The sequence below is a fragment of the Bombus impatiens genome, unplaced genomic scaffold (genome assembly GCF_000188095.3).
Source record: "Bombus impatiens unplaced genomic scaffold, BIMP_2.2 scf_0452, whole genome shotgun sequence".
Taxonomy (NCBI): Eukaryota; Metazoa; Arthropoda; class Insecta; order Hymenoptera; family Apidae; genus Bombus; species Bombus impatiens.
Genome location: NT_176871.1, coordinates 332,688 through 355,648, shown reverse-complemented (window position 1 = coordinate 355,648; position 22,961 = coordinate 332,688). Strand labels below are relative to the sequence as shown.

Here is a 22,961-nt window from a genome sequence, read left to right as displayed (position 1 = left end):
CGAGGGCCTTCGGGTGTATCGCGCCAACGTCGACGGTGTTGGCCGCGAAACGTCGAACCGCCGGCCCCGTTAAGATCCTGTCGCGATTAACTTCGCCTCCGTTCTGAAATATACTATGAATTCTCGTTGGCACCGCGGATTTTCTCGTTCGCCGGACCGATACTCGCAGACAGAATGTTTCCTTTCCATTGTCTTATCGTGGACCGGTAGACGAAGTGTAAGAGATATTCTCTTTTAATTTAACGACAGCCTGGAATCTTCCGTGTGATCGTATCGATGACAACGTCGACGGATCCGAAGACTCCAGCATGGACTAATGGCTTTTACCTATTTCTCACCTGACTGTATTTTACGACGAGGTATCGAGAGCAAAAGTGGACTAATAAACCGAGTAATTCTCTATCGCCGACATAATATTCAGTGTAACTAATTTCGTTATATTATGTGGACTTGATTTGGGAGAAACGAGTTCCTCCACTTTTATGCGATTAACCTGTTTTCAACCAGAATAATTTTCATGTAACAACTTTTGTATTTGCGGATCTTTTATTCCTTGATATGTCGCATCGTCTCTGGTAAAATTAAATTATATTTATACTTGCCAAGACCGTCTTTATTCGTTCTATAATTTCGATTCTCTTCTATCAATTTTGAACTCTGTAATCGCAGAAATGCTCGATTCAGCAACTACTCGGTTAACAAATTTAATAATACATCTGTATAAATTAACGCAAAGGAAACTCGTATTCGGAAAAATGTGACTTCAATTTTGCTCTCCGATGTCTCGAATAGTCGCTTGCACCTTGTTCCGCTTCGCTTGTCAAATGCAAAACGCTCTGCTTTTTTTTCGCGATCTTCGCTGGTGACGGGTATCTTCGATTGGCGTCTCAACAAACAACGAGAAAAAGAACGATGTATCGGCGAATGAGAACGCGCGAACGCGACCGACAGATGAACGCGATGTTGCCGTCGGATCGCGACAACCGCTGGCCCGCCATCCATCGAGAAAGATTTCACTGACAACGAATAAAAGTCGTTTTAATCATCGACGATCAACGACGACAATGTTGATTGTTATTTTATCGAATAGACTGGAACACAAGGGTGAATATTGAGATTATTGCTCGAACGAACAGCACGCTGTTGGAGATAAGATTAACGATAACGTTGACCGGTGATTAATTACGCGATTAACCCTTCGGACGTAGCTGTCTATTGTTTGCGAAGTGTGAATATACGTGTTCTAATTTTACAAACGTCGACGACTGCATACCGTATAGGTACTATGAGAAATAAGCGCGTTTAATGTTGCCCGTTATATCTTTTTTATCGTCAAACGCGTATAGACTGTGCTGTGAAAAGGACAGCAGATTAATACGGCTATGGTCGAGGTGGTTGGTTAAATAAAGAAGTGGAACTGTAAAAGGAAAGTATCGATACTTGGTGCCCTGTGTACGACAACCTGATGAAGGATTTTCATTTATAAGCGAACGCGAAGGTCGTTTGCGTGCGAAGATAAAAGACGATAGATTCTAAGATATAGAAACGCGTTAAAGTTGAAGTAGGAAGAAGTGACATTTTCGTAGGTTTCCGTTCATTTCTTCGTTGGACGTGTAAACTCGAACGTCCGATCGATCTGTTAATTGCTTAGCTTGCCGCCGCGAAGATTATGCGATACAGCGTTTACGATAACGTGTGATACATGGAATGTCCGATTTTTATCCTACTGATTTTCCAAATATCCTCCATTGTTCTCTACGTTATAGATGTGTAATTATTTTTAACATTCGACGAACAACGAGTATAGATATAAAATTCGATACAAAAATCCGTATAAATCCGTAGAAATCGAAGGTTTCGTATACCTACGGCCTAGTAGAAACGAAGATAACGAAAACATCGATAGTCAAGATCAAACGACATAAACACGGAGCAAGACCGTACCAGAATACGAGTGGAAATACGGTAAACGTGTTTTAAGATGTTCGTGAGGCGCACATTTCTGACATTAAAGGGCACATACGTTAGAAACTTGAGAATGACGGCTCTCGTAGGGTGACACGATATACCCGATCTATATGACTGGTGCTATAGATATACGCGTGCGGACGTTAGGGGTTGATGCGAAAGATAGGAGAAAAGAGGTCAGACAGCGCGGTCCTCGATCTTCTGACGCGCTGTAATGTCATTAAGGATGCCGACCGTGACGATTAATGAAAGAGGCTCGATCGTCAGTGGCGTAAAAAAGCTAGCGAAACGAGCTCGGGCGTGAGCGTGTCGTTTAAAGACAATGGCGAGAAACGTTGACTGTGGCGAGAGGAAAGGAGACCTGCGAATCGTGATTTGCCTTTCAATTTAAAATTGAAATAAATCTTTCGTGTACAGTGCGGATGTTCGTTCATAGGTATCGGTTCAAGTTGAAAGCTTTGCGTTGTTTTTCTTGTCGCAAGTATGACAAGTATAGGAAAAATACAGCGTGTATAATTTTGTCCTTGTTTTGTTTGTCTCTTTGTTTAAACAAGAATCTCCCTCTATTTCATCTTGAGATTAAATACAAGTTGAACCAGCTCTCTAAGTATCTTCAAAATATCGATTATCGTAGCCATTGGTCTTTTTACGGAAGTTTCTTCTTCGTCGATTTATCGTTTGTTTTTAAAAAATGTACGATCTTAAACCTACGAGTTTCTTCCCTTTTCAATTAAACGAGAAGTTCAAGAAACCATAGCTTGCGATGTTCACTTCCATTGTAATTCATTTCCATCGTAGCGTGTGTCTTGTAACGTAAAATATAAAATATATTGTAGTAAAAGTTGTTGGAATTTTCCAATGAATGCAACGAGTAGGTTTCCAGTATTCGTGACCAACGATGCACTTTCGTCTATTCGTATTTTCGTCTGCTTTCGAAACTTTCCTCGTCGACTTTGATCGTTCGTGATTTACACTTCTGGGACGATTTTAAAGGAGAATCGGAAGGAAAAGTAAGGGTGCGATCGGTGATGTCTTTTAGGAGCAATTTGGGACACTCGAGCGTAGTTTATGTGTAGTGGCTTCGGTAAACCGAAGGGTCGACGCCGTCGGCCTGAATTCGTACGAAAAGAGAGATTAGAAGTCCGAACGATCCCCCTCCGAGAGGAAACGATTAGAAGGACGGTTGTTGCTGGACCACGCCTAACCTTTCCCTCGTACATAAATAGAATTATTCGTTCCTACATGGAGTTTTTGATATGTGTAACACAAACGAGGATCTTCGCTTGGAATCAATCTGAATCTTAAACTGGTCGAGCCGTAAAAATTCTTCCATAAGCTTGCCATCTTGATAGTATAATACGTACACTGGATCTCATAACTGTTCGTAAGTATAAAACCACCGAAGAACTTTCGACTTTTATACGTTTACGTATAAATCTTGTTTTATTTATTAATTTTCTTTGAATTAATTTAATTTTAATTAATCTTATTTTATTAAATGCAATTTATCATTCTCTTGCCCCCAAGAAAGGATCGAAAAGATCATCGGAAAGGAAGAAAAACGCTGGGAAAGTAGTTTATACTTGTTTCTTTATAGACTATGGTTATTTATACGCATTTATATTTTTTAGGGAGATAATTTAAAAAATGAAACCTGCACATAGGTGGAAAATCGTTTCGTGTACCAAATATCGTAACGATTACACCATATTTTGCATATTTTCTATGTTTCTACGTATCATGTGCACTCTGTACGTTTTTGCATCTTTCAGTTTCCCAAAAACGCGCAAAAACCAACAGTCCATTCGTAACTATAGAACCTGCGTAACAGAATGTTTTACTACAGCAAGAAATTGAACTTTGAGCTCAAGATACGATAAAGTGAAATTCGTGACAGTAGCTTTCGTAACTGCTCGCTTTTGCATATTTCTTATTATATCTTATCGTTGTTTTTAATTACATCTTGCACTTCGTGCTCGGGTAAGAAACAACAATTTGTTTAACGCTAGAATTACCACATCAGTCAAATTGACTGGTTTTACAATTTTATTTTAAAATTTCTACTTCACGTTATATTTTTTCCACAGTGACGTAATGACTTTCGCGACGATAACTAAAAGAATAACATAATGAATTTTATTTTGTTTTTTATGTATTCAAACTCGAAATAATTTTGTATCGAAGCTACTTGTACCAACATCAGTCTAAATGGCTGGTACTCGTCAAAGTGTAAAAGGGTCCTGCGATCTGTCTATCGAACCCCAATTAACCAGTTTCCTCGTTTTGTACAACTTGCCACACGTTTTTGACATTTTTACCGCGTATCATTCAATATATGACGATATCAGTCATCAGGAAAATTCCCGATCGATCGCTAGATCGCCAGAAATACCACACCAGTCAAAATCACTGACTCTACAATTTTATAAATGTGTCAATCCTCGTTTAAGTATCATAGTCGTAAATGGATTAATAATACCAAAAATATACTACGTAACATGGAATTCCTTCTGTAAGAAAGTAATAAATCAATAAATACAAAAATATTCCATTATTACGTATTTTTTAAAGACCAATTATTTTGACTGGTTTTGGTAAAAATAGCTTCGTGTCGACTATCGATAGTTCTAGCGTTAAATGATATTATAGCTGCGAGACGCAAACTCGTGTGTCTCGTTCTTTCTAGTCGTTCATCTCGTCGTTTAATTCTTGGGATTTGAAAAAGTTGCATTGAAGTTCGATGCGTTAACAGGTGGTCGGTTCGCGAAGGTTCGCCTCCCTCGATGCGTTTGAACCCTCGTTTAACCCCTTCGTTATGCAATCGACGCATTGAGCGTGGCAGACCTTCCTGTCAAAACCAACCGACCTCGACATTTTCAGTTCGTTAAACTGTCACAGTTGTCTTCTTCGAGTTCCAATACTACTATCTACCTACACAGTTTCAGCTACTTCATTGAACTTTTTCGAATACAATACGTACAATATGTTCATAGAACGAGCCATCATATCCTTATTACGAGAATAAATTCCTCGAGTTTGAGAACGGTCGACTCCATAGTGCCATTCACAATTTCCCAGCGAGTTCGCAGGTAGCCAATGGGAGACGAGATTTTTTTCTCATTCAGAATCAGTGACGGGACGAGACGTGCGGGCAGCAGCTTTCATAGATCATTGTTTAAAGTGTCGTGGCTTTGTATGGTAACGCGAAGTAAATCGTACGTACACTCCTGACATTTCGTTATTATTGTACGACCCATAAGACAGGAAATCGTACATCATGCACGAACCTACGGTGGGCGGGTAAAAGGGAACGAGTCACCTTCTTCTCTCGGCTCATTGGCGTTCCCCGCGATGTTAAGTGTTTATACGCCCTCCGTCTTTCCCTCTTTCCCTCGTCTGGAAATTGTAAATTCTTCGCGAGCCAACATTTTTCACCCGGTTCCTTCGTTCTCATTGAAAACGTTCGATTTTCGTGTTACAACGTACCAACGTACGATCGACGTATACGTAGCAAAGCTACGAATGTGAACAGATTTGCGTAATCCGTTGTGAACTTTGTAGAATATATTTTTGCGTCTTTGTGTCTTTAGAAAACTATACGAACGTACAGTGGCTCGCGAATATATTCGAATGCTTGTTGGTAACTTTTTTCGATACGTTTGAAATTTTGAGATTCTATTACATACACTGGAAAAGTTTGAAACAAATCTGAAAATGTACATAGAAGTCGCGACATATTTAGTGCGAGTATATTTCTCGCAGAGATCGCAAAACTGTTTAAACGATCGATCGTCCATCGTCAAGTTTCGTTATTATTATCGATTGAACCGATATAATCGTGAAAATCCTGTAACGAAACTTGAAAATGTTTTACACCACACGTACGATATACAGGGTGGTTGGTAACTGGTGGTACAAACGGTAAGGGGGTGATTCTACGCGAAAAAAGAAATCGAAAATATAGAATACAAATTTTTCGTTCGAGGCTTTGTTTTCGAGCAAATCGACTTTGAATTTTCGCTCGGTACGCCTGCACTTTATCGCGTCTCGTTATAACGGATCTCACTGTAGATCGTTGTCTCGGTGGAAAAATTAAAAAAAAAAAATTTTTTATTCTATATTTTCGACTTTCTTTTTCGCGTAGAATCACCCCCTTTCCGCTTGTCCACCAGTTACCAACCACCCTGTATAAACGTGAAAGCTTCCATGGTAAATATCCAGATACTTTTCCTGAGCCAATGTAATCGCGTTTCTGTCTCAACAAAAGTAAATATCGTCAAAAATATTCGTATGATTTTAGCAACTGCAAGAGTAGAAAATCTGGCTACAGTAATTTTGGCCGGTTGCTGGAATCGACGTCTCGAATCTCGCCGCACACGAAAGAGAAACATGTTGTGGAGAGCATGGAAATCGCGAAGCGTTACGTAAAAGCCGCGAGCCAGAGAGAACTAGGCTCCCGGGAAATTTGGCAAACGCGACGAGTCGCGGGCCAAGATCGACGAACTTACTCGAACGTGTTAACGCCATCCGGTCTGATAAAAACGAGTCGGCCGGTCTGGTACGATCGTTCATCGATCTGTTTCCATTTGACAACGAAAAAAATCTAGAGTATGCTTCTTGAGAGTTCATTGTCGTTCGTGGATATGGGTCACAGACGGAAAGTGGAATGCAGCTTGACAGACGGTTCGCTATTTCACGTACAGCGACGACTAGATGAGGGAAATGGGCTGTGGGAGGCGAGATGTCATTGTTTCGAGAGACTAGGGACGATCATTTCAATTGATTAACACGTTCGCTGCCACTAAAATACAGCTATTTCTCTGCAGAAGTTGCTTATCCCCTCCTTATCAGAAATTGTTTTCGGTTTAACTTTAATTCAGATCTACTACGATCCTCGAATTTCTGTATTTCGAAGAAAATGTTCAACCCACACCAGTGACAATTTTTTCACCTTTCACTCAAACTTGAGATATGATTTAACGTTAGAAAAGTACAATTGAGCGGGAAACGATGGAGAGAAGGAAACAGGGTTAAACCTTTCTCGACTGTACGCGACGCTAAACAAGAAGCTGAACCAGTTGACTTAGTGAAATTTTGCGTACCGCGTGCAAACTTGGTGACACAATTACGTAACAGAGAAAATTCCATCTGGAGAGTTTCGAAAATTTCCAACATTCCGCGAAGCTGTAATACCTACGATGACGTTGATCGTTTGATCCGAAATGCGTTTGATGTACACGTCAAGAATTATCGAGATCGGTTTGATAAGAGAGTTGACACGTGCAACGACGTCGTCGATGACGACAGCCATTAGACGTAGAGCCGTATTGGCCTGTTATCTGTAATCAAACTTGCGTATGAGTCGTTCTAATTTTTTATCGGCTAATAAAATTGTTCGATCGATTTCGCACGCTTATGTTAACCGACGTGAGTCATCGTGAGAGATTTCGAGCCAAAAGCCTTTTTGCACGTTCCAGTTGGAGATGCTGCTCCTTTTCCTCGCGCGATTTCCGTCGCACAATTTTGTTTTTAGTACTCAAAATGTGCCAAACACGCGGTTAAGGAAGTAAGCATCGATTCCAAAACGTTTCATCGTATAACATGTACACGTAATAACTCGAAACATACACGGCTCGCGGCTTGAGATTATAAACACCCATTCGTCATACTTGGTCGGCGATCCAACGATGAGCCAGTCGGTTGCTATTGCCAAAACCACTGTGGTCGTCATCGATGATGCATACGTCACAAAGTTGGATCGCGCGTTGCTCGTACGTCGTCGAACAATCTGAATCAGTGAACTGAAATAAACGTCGATTCTTTTCCGGTTTAATCATAATTTCTCGCACTGTTGGAACTATTTCTGCGAGTAATAACGGATGCCTTTCGGATGAGATTATGTTCTGCGTAGTAACTACGGTGAAAATTTCACTAGTTTGACCCGTGATATTTTAGTGTTGCAGCTTTCGTGCTGAAAATGCAAATTTCGCTCGGGTGAAAGAATTTTGTCCGGCGCATGTTCGAGATATCCTACGTTAAACTAGTACCATTTCGGTATACATGATGAAATACGCGTGCTGTATCGGGTTGTGACATACGAAATTTCAAATTTTTAAAAAACGATATCTCACTGAACTTTGAGAAAGGCGTTTCCAAAAACCGTCACTTCTAATCTTGTAGGATAGAAAATTGTGTTAATGTCATAACAGTCGAAGATCCTTCTTAATTATATACTTAGTATAATATTTTAAAAACATTTCCGTAATCCATAGAAAATCAATATCGACAGAAAACGAATAAAAATGTCTATATATTGTGTAATAGTGATTTCAAGAAAGAAAATGTTATATCATAATTCAATATAAGGTTTCGATCTATTTTTTACAATATTCAACAATATTCTATGTGACAATCTGAGCATTTCAAAGCTGTTAACAAATAATTTCCTACCTTAAACTTTCTTCTTCGAACCAATTTCCTGGAAAATTTTCTTTCCCAAGCTACGTCGCTCTTTTCGCAAATACAATATGTAAAGTGAAGAAATATAACACAGAAAATTCCGAAATTTGAAACGATATATGAAATAATTTCTACAAAAAAAAGATAATAATAATAATAATGCTGTTTAAAAAAAGGAATTAAAAAATTTGATATTATTTAATAGAATAACGTTTAACTCGGTACGTAGAATCGAATAGTTAATTACGATATTTGAACGAGCGAACAAACGAAAGAAAAGATCATTGAATTGTAAGAACTGCGAAGGCAGTAAAACCTCGTGAGAGGAGTGCGAGACCATAAACGCGATTCGTCATCCCCTAACGCATCACGTAGACCGTGAACGTGGACTACCGTTTCTCAACCCTTAATTAAATTTTATCTCTCTATCGCAATAAACAACAATAAACAACAAATGACGATTGAATGTTATCTTATTCGTACAATATGAATAAAAAGGAGCAGCGTTAATAATCTCAATTGAAACGACGAAACACGATTCTCCGCGCATAAACTCCGGGAGAAGGTTGTACAGTGGTAAACGCGATTCGTCACTCTCGTCTACCGTCGAAGTCGTCGCTCGTCGCTCGTTACCGGATGTCTTAATAAACAATGCTAACGATTTCCCGCTGAATTACACGCCGTTGTCCGGTTGTCACGAACGTTGCGCGAATTTGCGCCAATTTAATACGAAGATCTTCAAATTTGTGTAAAAATGTTGCAAACTTTCGCAACTAATTCTGAAAGATCGATAGCCGTTTGGCAAGTACTTTTCGCTATAGTACAATTTTCATCAATAGAAATTCATTACGAAACACGTGAATCATTAAGTTTCTCTTCATAGTTTCTCTTACGATCTCATTTTCGACGAGATTCTCAAAGGTATCACAGCGTTTTTGGTAATCGGTAGAGTTGTCGCAGACTTTCATGCGTTTATCGGAAATTTAACGTCACAATTACAAAATTACAATGTTCGTTACAACGTTTACTGTGCGGAGGATCAGTCGAGGCTAGATATCGTGAAATAACGAGAGCGAGATATTGCTATCGCAATCCGTCAAATACAGGGTGGTTGGTAACTGGTGGTACAAGCGGAAAGGGGGTGATTCTACGCGAAAAAATAAGTCGAAAATATAGAATACAAATTTTTCGTTCGAGGCTTTGTTTTCGAGAAAATCGACTTTGAATTTTCGCTCGGTACGCGTGCACTTTATCGCGTCTCGTTATAACGGATCTCACTGTAGATCGTTGTCTCGATGGAAAAATTAAAAAAAATTTTTATTCTATATTTTCGACTTCTTTTTTCGCGTAGAATCACCTCCTTTCCGCTTATACCACCAGTTACCAACCACTCTGTATAAATAAATAAATTAATGTACAGCCGTATACGTGAGTCGTTAGTACGAAATATAAATCGCGGTATAAATACTCGTTAATGTTCGTCGCGTAACTCGATAAATACTCGGAGATATTCTGTAGATACTATTCGATACTGTTCGATACTCGATATATACTGTGTGATACTGTATCGCTCGCGATCTCGTCTTCATTCGACGGTTGTACGCAACGATGATATTGTTTTGCCCGGAGTTTATTTGTTGTTATGTGTCATGCGTCAAGGCTAAGACAATGTCCTGAGGCAAAACAACAGCACGAGTCGCTCTCGACTCGCGTCGTCCTTTGATTCCCGCGCCGCTACAACTGATTATTCGTATTCATGAAAATACATCCAAAGTCTACTAAATGATAGATAAGTTAAATGGCGAAATATATTAACAGTATCTATGTACATGATATTTTTTCGTCTGAAATTGTCGTCTGAATATCTAGTTATATCTCCATCTCCAGTTGTAAGGATTTAGCAGACAACGTGTACCAGGAGAAACCGAGGTAAAATCGATATTTAAAAGATCATATTCGGAATGAAAGATTATATCCTCGCTATTCGTAAATTATTAGCAACAGGCTAATTGTACACGGCATCGAACGAGATTAACCAGACGATAAAAATTCCATTAATTATTAAACACGGTTGTAACAATGAAAATCGCGAGACATGCCAGAATCGACGACCGAACACGCGTGCTGGCCACCGTACTAATTAATAATTAAGCCGTGCGCTGAGTCGACGTGCCCTGTTGTTCGTCGAGAACGTTTCGTGCGACGTACTTGTGAAAAGCTCGCGAGTAAAAGTGAGTAACGTCTGCCGGGAGTTGTCGTTCGTGGAAATTGGTTTACCTGCGATGGAACTGGGAATAACGCGAGCCCCTTTGAATACCCACGGGTCATTACGTTACATGCGCAAACGACTCGAGTTTTACGGTTCATCGTCGGAACGACGCGCGTCGCGACGTTTCACGTTGAAGTTGACGCGGCCGTATCTTGTGCAACGTTCATATTCGTCACGTTCGCGACAGCGTTCACATTCGTCAATTTCGTTTCTGACAACGAAATATCGACGAGCATCGAAAAAGGAACAGGATTGTATCGATCGACGAAAGACGATATTTTAGATCTGACGAGGATGACCAACTGTATTCCATCGATCATCTTCGCTTCTTCTAGAAATCAATTTGATCGCTCAGATACGTGTTCCGGTCTTTTAGAAGTGAAACTGGTCAGAGATAATATCTAATGATCTTGTATTAGGTCGTTTGGAAAATTTATAGCGAGTATTAAGAAAGTATCAAGCGGAATTAGACTTTTAGTTTTTCTCCGTATGATTTTTCCAGGCTTCTGAAGCGTTTCGTTTCTTGCCTATGTCTTTCGGAAAAGTTTCATAAAGATACGATAATAGTGAGCGATAAACAACAACGAGAATAATGAGAATAATTCTAACGAGTAAGTGTTCATAGAAAACTGTAACTGTCAATGCATGTACATAATATACGAGTATGGAGGACGATTGAACGTGTTGGTGTGTCTATCGATGAGACGAGTTGATACTTGGTGTAGTCAAATATATTAAAAACTGTTTGTAGTACAGAGTTCGGCGTCGTTCGCTAAGTGTTGCTCGTTATACGTATACACGGTAATGAGTACGTTCGTTAGATGATAATCGCTCTAAGATTGCTCGATACTCACTAATTAACCGATTACTGACTATAAAAAGACTCGATACTAACTGACCGATAACTGACTCTTCCAAAGACCGACTGTCTTAATTATCGTGTTCGTATATCATAACAGTGTTAATAATTCGGAGGCAAACCAACAACATGATTCGAATTGTCCTACGACTCATGTACCGCTACACGAGTATGTATTTCACTGTTGATCATTGATTTGTTATTTTCAAATAGCCAGTTTCCAAACGTGCATCACCGTAGAAAATTGTTCGTAATCGATTTTGATACATTACAAGATAAATTACTTAGCTTCGTTCAAATATCCTTCTTTTTTAAATAAACCAACCTTGTCTGTTCTATCATCCAGACAGGACAATGTTCTTCCAGATTGCTGAAAAATCTTACTTGATTTTACCGAATTACAAGGCAAATTACTTAACTCGATTCAAATAATCCTACCGTACCTTGCCTTATTTCCTTCGCATAATGTTCTTCTAGATCGGTAAAAAAATCGTTCATTACCGATTTTGCCGAATTACAAGGCAAACTACTTAACTTAACTCGAATAATCCTACTTTACCTTACCTTATTCTATTCAAGCACGACAACGCTCCTCTAGGAATCGGTCATAACCGATTTTGCCGAATTACAAGGCAAATTACTTAGTTCCAGTAAAGTAACCCTGCCTTAGCCTATTCTCTTCAGACAGGACAATATTCTTCTTATTTATATACCTTCCCTTTTTTTCTCTCTTGTCCTCCCTTTCGCCGTTAAGCGCACTTAACTTTCGATAATAACGGTAGTAAGGCTGAATGATCGACAGGGAGCCGTTGGATTACATAAATCAGCCTGTGTACACTGCGCGAGCCGCGTGTTTGCGCTTACTTCATCGCGTCGCCCGTGCATATTTCTTCGCTCGCCACGCGAAAATCTTTTCGCTCGTTCACCGGTTTGTCGTCGGTCAATGACACGGACGAGTTGCTCGGGGACGGCGTATCGGATACGTTCGCGAATCCGTGAAAACGTTTCGCACGGAATAAAACCAATCTCCGGAAATCGTGGATCGGCAACAGGCGTTGAACATCGCGCGGCTCCGGCATCGATGCTAACCGGGATCGATCGTCGTTCCGTGTGATTTTATACGAAACACATTGTTATGCAAAACGGAGGACGATCGCTGGGAATGATTCCTGGTCCCTTCTCCTTGAATCTCTCGCGCGAATGCATTCCTCGCTAGAGAAAGAAATAATTCCGATCTTCGTCGCGTCCCCCCGCTCTCCTCCACATACTCGGATCCTCTCGACGAGTTTCGTTTTCTACGGATTCTGTGGCGTTACAGGTATTGGTGAAGATAACATCGTCGAATTTGTATATTACGATCTGTACCTGTTTATCGAGTTTTTGTTTACGGATTATCGATGGTTATTGACAGTAGAGGCACACTTTTTGATAGTTTCTTAATGAATATTTAAGGTAGAATTTTTTTGCCTAGTTTTACTGGAAGATGTACATTTATCATTTTACCGATATTACTGATATTCGTATGCGAAAGAACTACAGTGACGGCAACAGGAATTTCTACAATATCGTATTTATTTTTCGAGAAGCATTCGCGTTAATTGATTATTTCCTGGATCGCGTAGAATGTAACGATCTTTATCTAACACACATTTCACCGCGTAAAGTTCTCTGACTTAGATAATAATTATTATTATTAATGTAGACATCTTTGGTGTCACGCCTACGTCTCTTATCACAACATAATCGTCTAATTGGTAATTAGTACCGTTTACTACGTTAATTAATATAACTGAATAGGTACAAGTATATTAAATTTCATTACTACAATCTCACGACTACAAAAATTTCATGCTATGAGAATGAAATATGAGACCCGGTGCAAAAAAAACTCTTGTACTATATCCATCTTATACCTCGAATTGCTAAACCATTACGATCTGTCCATCTTTTTACTATTGTACTTATATACAGTGGCTAGAAAAAGCGTTAGTACGTACCGTTATTTCCCAATGCCTTTTTATAGCCACTGTATATAACTAGAATTATAAAAAGATACGAAGATCATAATAGTTCGACGATTCGAGGTATAAGAATAAAGCATTCTCATTACATTTAGAACAGAGCACGTGTGCGCTGATTTTTTTTTAAAACGTAGAATCGCTTCTTAACATGTTCCCTTAATATCTGTGCACGAGATATCGAATCGAGTATTCTATCGCGAACAGGGTGGGTAGATAGGTAGGGAGAAGGGTGAACAGGGTAATGCAGCGCGTAACGCGGAGAGCAAAAATAAGCCTGCACAATGTAAAGTCCAACGTTATCGTCTATGAATGGTTTATAGAGGCGCGAGCTGCTTCTACGTCAGCATCGACCGATAAGAGAGCAGCGCGTTACACACATCGTCGTTGACGTCCAAGTGCACGGGCGAGACGTGCCCACGCCGGGGAAAAGGGAGAAAGGGATGAATCGATAGCGGGACAGAAATAGATACCCTGTTCCGCCACGCTGTCCGGATACACCCCATCGATTCGGATCGGTGTTTCTCAAACCTTCGAGTGTCAAGGCGAAATCGATGGGTTTTACGTAATTTTACGAAAATTGGAATATTTCCCGCAAGATTGCGTGAAACGATAGAACACTGAAAAAAGGGTGAAATTTCAGCCCATGCGAATTTTGCTTTTCCATCGCGACGTTATTTGCAACCATTGCGAACAGTCGCTTCTATTTTCTTTTTCGTTTAATATCGAATAATATTCATATAAATATTAATATAATAATATAACGAAAGAATCGAGCTTGTTTGACTTTAACGTTATCTAAGATGAAAAAATGCGGTGATATCTTTGATCCATCGATAGCATCGACGATAGCTTTTAAAGATTAATACTATGACAACACTAGTGACGCTTTGTCAACGTCAAATGCGTTAATTAAATATGTAAATGTAAGATACAAATATGCGCATATTGTACATTCTCGCGTACAAATTTGGAGCAGCTTTTGCTCTTTAGACGAAGCAAGTTCTTTCGCTCGCTAAAATCACAATCATATTTTCTGTATGGAAACTATAAGCTGAAACCTAGTCGGTCGTTGTGCTATCAGGAATAAAATTAAATCACGATAAGAATTCTGCATATTTGGTGTACGTGACCGTTTTATCGTAAAACGATCGAAGATCTTCTGATCTTGATTCTTTCTACTTTGAGACGTGTTTAACAGTTTATTTCGCGTTTTACAATGGTAAAGTGTCAAGAGGACAGAGGGTCGCGGAGAGTATCGAGAATTGAACCGTGGCGCGTGTTCAGTATTCAATAGGAATCGGTTGAAAATAGTTGCAAGATTGACGTCCGCGGTTGAATGTCACGACGTGCTAACGAACCGCGCTCGAAACAACGAGCTTTCCAAGATAATCGTCCGTATACATACTCGGTGTGACGCAAAGCTGGATTTTATTAGCACTTTCGAAAGGCATCGGCAGTCGGCGTTTCCCGTTCGCTCGTTCGCCGGCGGATTGAAAAAAGGAACAAAGGAACTCGTTAGGTCAAGGATCAGAAATAATCCCAAGTACAATACGTACCGGTGTGGATCGTTAGTCGAATTCTTCCGGTAACTTGGAATGTGCGGGTCCTCGCCACTGTTCCTACACCCTCTAACGCGAAAATCAAGCTTCCCTCTGTCGAAAAATTCGCCATCTCTTGGTGTATTAACCCTTTAACTTCAACCATTAAAAGTGAGGAGCAAAGTGAGTATCGTACCAAGCGATTGTGCGTCATAGTAAACGAGCACGCTTTAGGAATACAATAGAATTCTTGGCAGGACTCGAAGAGATAGCACAATTAAGCGCTATTTTCCTAGAATATTTGATCCATCGAGTAACAACGTTACATTTCATTCGCGATCTTTCCAGTCGATTGACGCGAATTTCTTGTCTTAATATCGTAACCAAGAAAGGTTTCTTAACTTAAGATTTAGGAAATTTTGTATTTTACTTCCGTACGCATCGTTCCTTTAGTTTCATAATTATACGCGTTTCCGTGGCTTGAAAAACTATAATCAATTTTCTATAACGATAAACACGGATTACTATTTTGTGAAAAGTAACAGTGGATTGTCTTGCGTCACGATTCCAAGTAGACTGATTTATACACACTTATAGAAAGTGTACAGATGCCAAAATACACAAAACGCAATAATACAGAAACTATCCGGAATAGAGCGTTCGTTATAACGTTAACCAAGCGAAGAAAATTTCTATTTGCCTTGCATTTCTTCGATTATATGAATTTGCGTAAAAACATCCTCTTTGGACCGGTGTTTCGATCCTTCATATCTGAATTGAACGCGATCGCATCAAAGGGTTAAAGAAGAAACGAAGCTTCTTCGTGGCAGCCACCGAGTCTCGAGTTCACGGTGGAAATCTATTCGTGGCAAAAAGAGGCCGCAATGTCGAGGTAAACGACGCGTTTCCCTGTTTTATTTCATTGCCGTTTATTAGGGAGAGACAAACCCGCTCACGTAGCGTTGCGAGGGAAACAGGCGTGCAGGCGAGTCAGAGCGAGAAAGATCGATAGGACTCGAGTCAGAAATAGTCTCTCGGGACGATTGTGTGTGCCGTTGGATCGTCAGTCGAATTCCACCGACGGTACGTGCCTCGTCGATTGATGCTGTGTCTTCGAAAACGCAAGCCTGACCCCGGCTATTTAAACGCGGATCCAAAGATCCTCGTGCCGTGTTTCGGTGAAACCAGTGCCTCCATGGAACTTCTTCGCGATCGAACAAATGGGGTGAATCGTAGCAACTCGCGCCACGAGCCCCGTGAAACTTTATCGTGCCCACCGTCGCTCCGAGACGCTTAATTCTCAGGTAACTTTCGTTTCTCATCGATCGAAACGACGGTCACCGATATTTATTCGTAGACTGCGGATTTTTACGATTTTATTGGACATTTGAAGACGTTAAAATATATAAAATAATAGAAATAGTAATAAAATACTCGTTATATTTAATAGATGAAACGAGTCGCAATTTGTCATTCATTTCTTTATTTCGATTCAGAAGATAATAGAAAACATAAACATCCGCAGTCCGTTCATTAAGTCATTCTGCGGTTTTTGCTGCGTTTTACTTCAACACCGCGTAAGTGTTGCAGATACTGTACGAATACATCTGCTTGTATTCTACGTTTGATTATGTTTCATTTAAAATAGATAGTTTCCAGCTGATTTAATGCTTTGAGAATTAAATATAAAACTTTGAAGAGGATAGCGAAACTTACAAAGACCGAATCAATGGGATATCGACGTTCTATCTCACCCTTCGTATTCCTCTAATTTATTCCCAACCGATTTTCATTTTTCCACGCACGTTCGATAATTTTCTTACGCAAAAATAATTTGGGAAACCAAATGGTATATGCACGAACGTTCTTGCAGTTTATTTTCCTTCCGGATTAACGTTATTACGTACATGAAATTAATACATATCGCCAGAGATACCGTTGAGCATAAGTTCGACGTTTTAAATAAAAATGTACAATTCTAAAGAAACTATATTCCTCAAAAGCGACTGTGTTACAACTACGGAAACTTTTCGGATGACTTAATGCGAATAGCTTGCGATGACTTGATGCGAATAGCCGGGGTGAATAGCTTGGGATGACTGTGAAGTCTGTAAACGAACCAACTGTCGAAAGTAAGGACGAGTTAGGTGAACGATAGACTCATTGGTCGCGACAAATATATCTCTGTCGCGGATAAAAGTAAACTGGAACAAATATAGGATATTTATTCTTGGAAGGTGTTGTGTTAAAGCGACGAAACTTAACTTCGATCGAAGAAATGTCGGATCGAATTCGGAAAACCTAGGTATTTCACGTTGCACTCTTTCGTGTTTGAATCTTCTCGCGTCGGCCCTATTCTCCCTCCAGTTTCATCGTTTCACGCAACACAGCTATTTTGAACGGCTTATTTTTAAACCGTATTTTACATAAAGTATTTTCATCCGATGTATCCTAGAGCCATTGTATTTTTAGTGAGTCCAGTCTTTATTCCCTTTTTTTAACCTGACGTTGACGTTATCAGAGGTTTATTAATACGTGATCGCTCTTTGCTTCGTCTTATTTCGCGCACAGCCCGATTTGTTCCACCGCTTTGTCGCGTTTATTTATTAATAGTGGAGACGAACGGGAAAAAGGAAAAGATCGCATAGGTTGTCGCATTATAACATCGTCGATAGAACGTGTAGTAAGTTTTACACGTACCTAATACCAAAAGTACACACTCTATCAGGAAAATATTTAACTTTACCGAACCTTTAACCCTGCTTCGTTTTCTCAGCCATTTTCCATCCAATCGTATTTTCCCAACGTTAAGAAGTATCTCGAGCCTGAGTAAAATATCATGAATAAACGAATCGTTATTGGTACGTGTGATTTCTTCCGCTATTTCACGATTTCTCTCTGCCTCAACTTTCCGTTATTTTCTTAAAGCGTTATATTTCATAAATAAACCTCCATGCCAATTTTGTTATCGCATCTTAGATATTAGATGCATCGTCGCGTAATAATATTCTATAAATACAGCTGTAACGACGATATAGTAATCTCGTGTTATTAAATCGCATGTTATCGAAGAAAAGCAAGGGATACTTTTGAACCATCTCGTATCTGGCGCTCGTACAAGAACCGAAAATTTTACAGGTATTTTTATAGTTATCAAATATATCGCGTATCATAGCTTCCTGATGCTGAAGAAAAACCAATTAAGAACGAAGGAAAAAAAACACGGCTGATTCTAAAACTGATTCAAAAAACAAAGCAGAGCTGACGTTCTCAAACAAATCGCAGCGTGGTCACGGTAAAGAAAGACAAGCGAGCCATAGTGTTGGCGTTGGGCAGTGCCGGCGAAAGCTGAAAAATGAAAAGTAAAAAGCAGCAGAGCGCGATAACGAGCGCGTCGATTCAGCGTGGTGGTTGTTTCCCTCTCGTCTCCGGCTCATTGTAACGAGATTACGCATTAAAAGGTCGAGAAACGAGGAAGTATGATGTAAATTACGGCTCTGGAAACGCGCGCGGTTCTCCGCTCGATAGTAAATTCACCTCTACGCCTCCGCGACAGTAAATTTACAGACTCCTTGGAAACATCAACTGTCACCGTTTTAAGAACGCGCCCCGTATCCCAGCCCGTAACGCTAATATCGCCCGTAAATACGTATTAAACGTATCCGTTGAAGTATTCGTTGTTATTAACGACATGTTTCCTATTGGACAATTATGTTAATTGCACAGATTTTCTCGTGCAATTCTCTTTTCTGCTCGATTCACGGCCGCACAACCGCGCCTCGTATCCGCGGGCACTGTTCTTCCGCTTATTTTCCACGCGAACAACGCACGAACCAACGACTTTAAGCTTCTCCGCTCTGACTCGCGAACGACGTTGACCTATTTCCTGCAAATAGACGCGGCCGCGAACCGAACGCGCCTCCTCCCGTGCGCTCGCTACCGGAAAAAAAAGAAGCTGTCGATTCCTCGATAAAGCTGACGCGTCCAGGTAGCCTTCTCTTTCTCGCTCTATCTCTTCGTCTCACTCTATCCTCGTTTGGTCGCGTGCAGCCCACGTAATTTCCTTAATGGGCCGGCGATTAAGACGAAAATCTTGATCCTCGCCGAAGCAAGCGCAGAGCGACGCTGATGGATAACGGAGGCAGCCGGCCGCGGGCAACGATTTTACGAGGGCCCTTGAATAGCCTGCGTTTTGTTTGATCGTCTAAAGTACTTCGTTCCTCTTCTTCTTCTTCTTTCACGCTGACGACGACCTTGTAACCACTACGCTACGTTACATCATCGAACTGTCGAAAAAGGAATCGCGCGAGGTTTCGGAAATCGATCGATATTTCTTTTTCTTACGAAGAAGTTCGTTCTCTCTTTCAGCAACGATTGAGTCGTCCGTGTTGCCGAGGATGAAGTCATCGGTATTGTTAGAGCGATGCAACGAAGGAGTTTCAATGATCTTGGCCCTATTGATCCGACGAAGAAAAAAAAAATAAAAATAAAAAAGAAAGGAAAGAAACGAATGTACGTGCTGGTTTGGAGTTGTCGACGCTATAAATAAAGTGGAAAAATCGTGGAAGGAAAAGAGCAATCAAGACGATCGATGCAATAACGTCGCAGTAAGGACGCGAGTGCGCAACGCTCCGGAAGCGGGCGCGCGACCAGCTACGCGGAATCCTGAGCAAACGCGCGGCTTGACCGGAAACGGTCGTTAATCGGCGATCACCGCGGCATCGTGCCGCGCAAAAACGTGCGAAAGAGGTTCGCGCGGACTCGTCGTCGTGACTCATTTCCAGATCGAGTAATGCCAACACTCGAAGCCAGGAACGGACTTAAAAGGACGTTGCACGCGGTCACCATTAACGCCGCTATCGATCAGTCGGCCTGATCGATGCGAAAGTATTTCCCGCGATGACACGTCCAAATTTCGAATCGTCCCGTCGACTTCAATTTACGATGCCGTACGTGTGTGCGTTTTTACATGCAAGATTACTGCATAAAAACATGCAGCGATAATTCTTAATGAAGCCTTCATAAACGCGACAAACACCATTCACTCTGCACCGGTGAAAAATTGATTCGTGACACGTAACGATCCGATCGGACGTTGCGCTCTCAACGGATCGCGCATCGTTTTACTCCGCTCGCGATTAATGCGCCCCTGAAACCGCGAGCGCACGTACACTCCCGGTCATAAGTATCAAGATACCTCCTGCTAAAACGTGACAATTGCTTTAAATTATCATGGAAACGATTAATTCATTGATTAATTGATTAATCAAGATAACGATGCAAGAACTCGTGAGAGCTGCAGCAACGGAAGATTGGGTCTGCACCGAGGCAACAACGAGGCATTTTTCGTCGCTTTTTATCGCTGCATCGTCCAAAACGTTCACACCAACCAGTAACTTATGGAAACATTTTGCGCATACTGGCGACTTTCTCAAGAAAGAAAGAAAAACATGGAACAGCGACAAAAAGTTGCTCGTTAATGATTCGCAATGAATCGCGAACACTCGTCTAAGTATACGATCCCCGGAATATTTTGATCCAAAGCTCGTTAAATTCGTAGAAGTTTCGTACGAAATAGATGCGAAATTCAAAGAAGTTCGTCTCTAAGATCGATCGAAATTCCAAATGAATTAAGAGCAAATACGATAGAAGAACGAATAACACGATTGTCAAAATTGGTCGAAGCAACGGCCAAAAGACCATCAAACGTCACCATAGAAGACGTCTTGCGTTCGCTAATCAAAGTCAAAGATAGCGCGACAAAATTTGTTCTCCATACATCGTACTATCGTATGTATATGCCTCGCGAAATTAATTCATCTTTACATAAGTTTCAAGCCGGCCGGATAATAATTCTTCGATAGTTTGCTAATCATTTCTGAGGATAACCTCGCTTTCCGTAACTGACCTAATACTTATGCGCGGGGGTGTACACGTACACACGAGGAGAAACGGTGTATCGCGTACGTGCATCACGCACGATGGGCTACAAACGAAAACACGCTCGTCCCTAATTGCGTTCGGATGTGGGTTACAGACACAAACTACGACTTCTTGTTCTCCGTTCTGGCGATTACTCCCGCTGGACGGGCATTGAGTAATCAATACGAGCGTCTCGAATCAGCCGCGAGAAGAAAGGTTCCTCGAGGCCTCGTTAACGCCAGGATTAAACCTCTCTCTCTCTCTCTCTCTCTAATTTAGCGAAGATCCTTCGTTGAATGGTCGTGACCCCCAATCGAGACCGTTCTAAATGAAGAACGACTCTCATCGATCGGGGATAATCGATTTCCTCGAGGCGTTGCCCTTGACGCGACGATTTTTCCACGGTCGCGTTCTCAGAGGAACGAAACGTTCCGCTTTAACGAGCGCCAACTACGAGGGAAATCGGTTCGATCGTTGACGTGCTTTATCGTTTCCGAAGAATTATTCCAATTGGCGAGTTAATCGAGATCCAGGCCACCTGGCTCTGATAAAATATTCACGATGTGAGTATTGCTATCTGTCTCTGTCTATGTCGCTGTTTTCGGTGGTGGAATTTATGCCGGCCACTGCCAAAAACACACCACAGCGATTCATGAAGCAGCGATTCGTGTATACTGGCCGTTACGAAATCTCGGTTGATTCGATGCTCGAAATACCTAGCTTCGCGCTGTTATAATGGCTAACAAGTTGTTAAGGAGCTTGGTTTAGCGTACCATCGTTATGCGGTTGCTCAAGACTGCTTGTAATCTTCGGACGAACCCACAATTCTTGTTCATGAATATTATATATGATAAAGGTTAGAAGACTTTCATAATCACGCATTGCTACGATTCTTCCACTATTTTCTTCGAGAATTCCTCGTACAAATAGTATAACACGTTTTAATCGTAGCTGATCACTATGTTAATATCGTTACGAAATCTTCCTTCTTTCTCGCTAATGTTCTTTATTTATAGTATCATTATACAGCGTCTATAGACAGATGTACAGATCTATCGAAGATATTTACGAAGATATCTCTCGAAAGACAAAAAACCGATCGACTGCGTTCTTCCCAAATTTCTCAATTTCGTAGCGTCGACGCGCGACTAACGTCCATCTTTAAAAAAAAGATTGTTTTCGAAATTTTGCAAGTCACATTCACCATCATGCTTTCACTATTTGGCTATAAATCACCTACTTGTGACGATATCGTACGAAAACGATTTTTAATTTTGTTTCTCCGGTTATTCGTTACTGGTATTCCATATAACCGCGTACCACACTGGTACCGAAACTCAAATTACCAACTTTCGCGAAGCTCCCAGACGATATTAAAGAAATAGACGAAATTTGCAAAGTAGTCCACCGGATTGACTCTCTTGTATCGAAATCATCGCACAATGTCCCATGTAATTCTCTACCTTCGAAAACCAAATATCAACAAGTGTCGAATTCAGTTTTCCGCCAGGCAAGAATCACCCACGGCCCACATGTTCATCGTCAACGCTGCGCTGTCTCGTTGATACCGGCCAATTGAACACTCCTTCGTCATGTAGGCGAAACAATCGGGACCAACAAAGTGTACCTATCGGAGCACTTTGAAAGCAAAGAATCTAGAAGGGATGCCAAAAATTGTCTACATTGGTTGACTGACTCATCGTGGCCGTGTACGAGAGTTCTTCTCGAAGAGCGCGGTGCTAGTCATCCCGGGTATTTGGGGATGCTGGGCGGCTCAGGTGGTTGCGTGGCGGCCCGAAATAGAGTCGGTCGCCCGCGCAAAATCGCTGCGAGTCGCGCCGCGAATAGTGCGCGCCCACCGCCTTCCCGAGAGCCGTCGGTAATTTTAGAACGTTTTGTTTTCGTGCCAGAATACCGTGGCGGCC

The 22,961-nt window shown here is 41.0% G+C and overlaps 1 protein-coding gene across 1 annotated transcript in view; it reads left to right on the top strand.

Moving 5' to 3' along the window:
* LOC100749649 (dendritic arbor reduction protein 1-like) overlaps positions 1–22,961 on the top strand; it is a 38,038-nt gene that overhangs the window by 1,835 nt on the left and 13,242 nt on the right.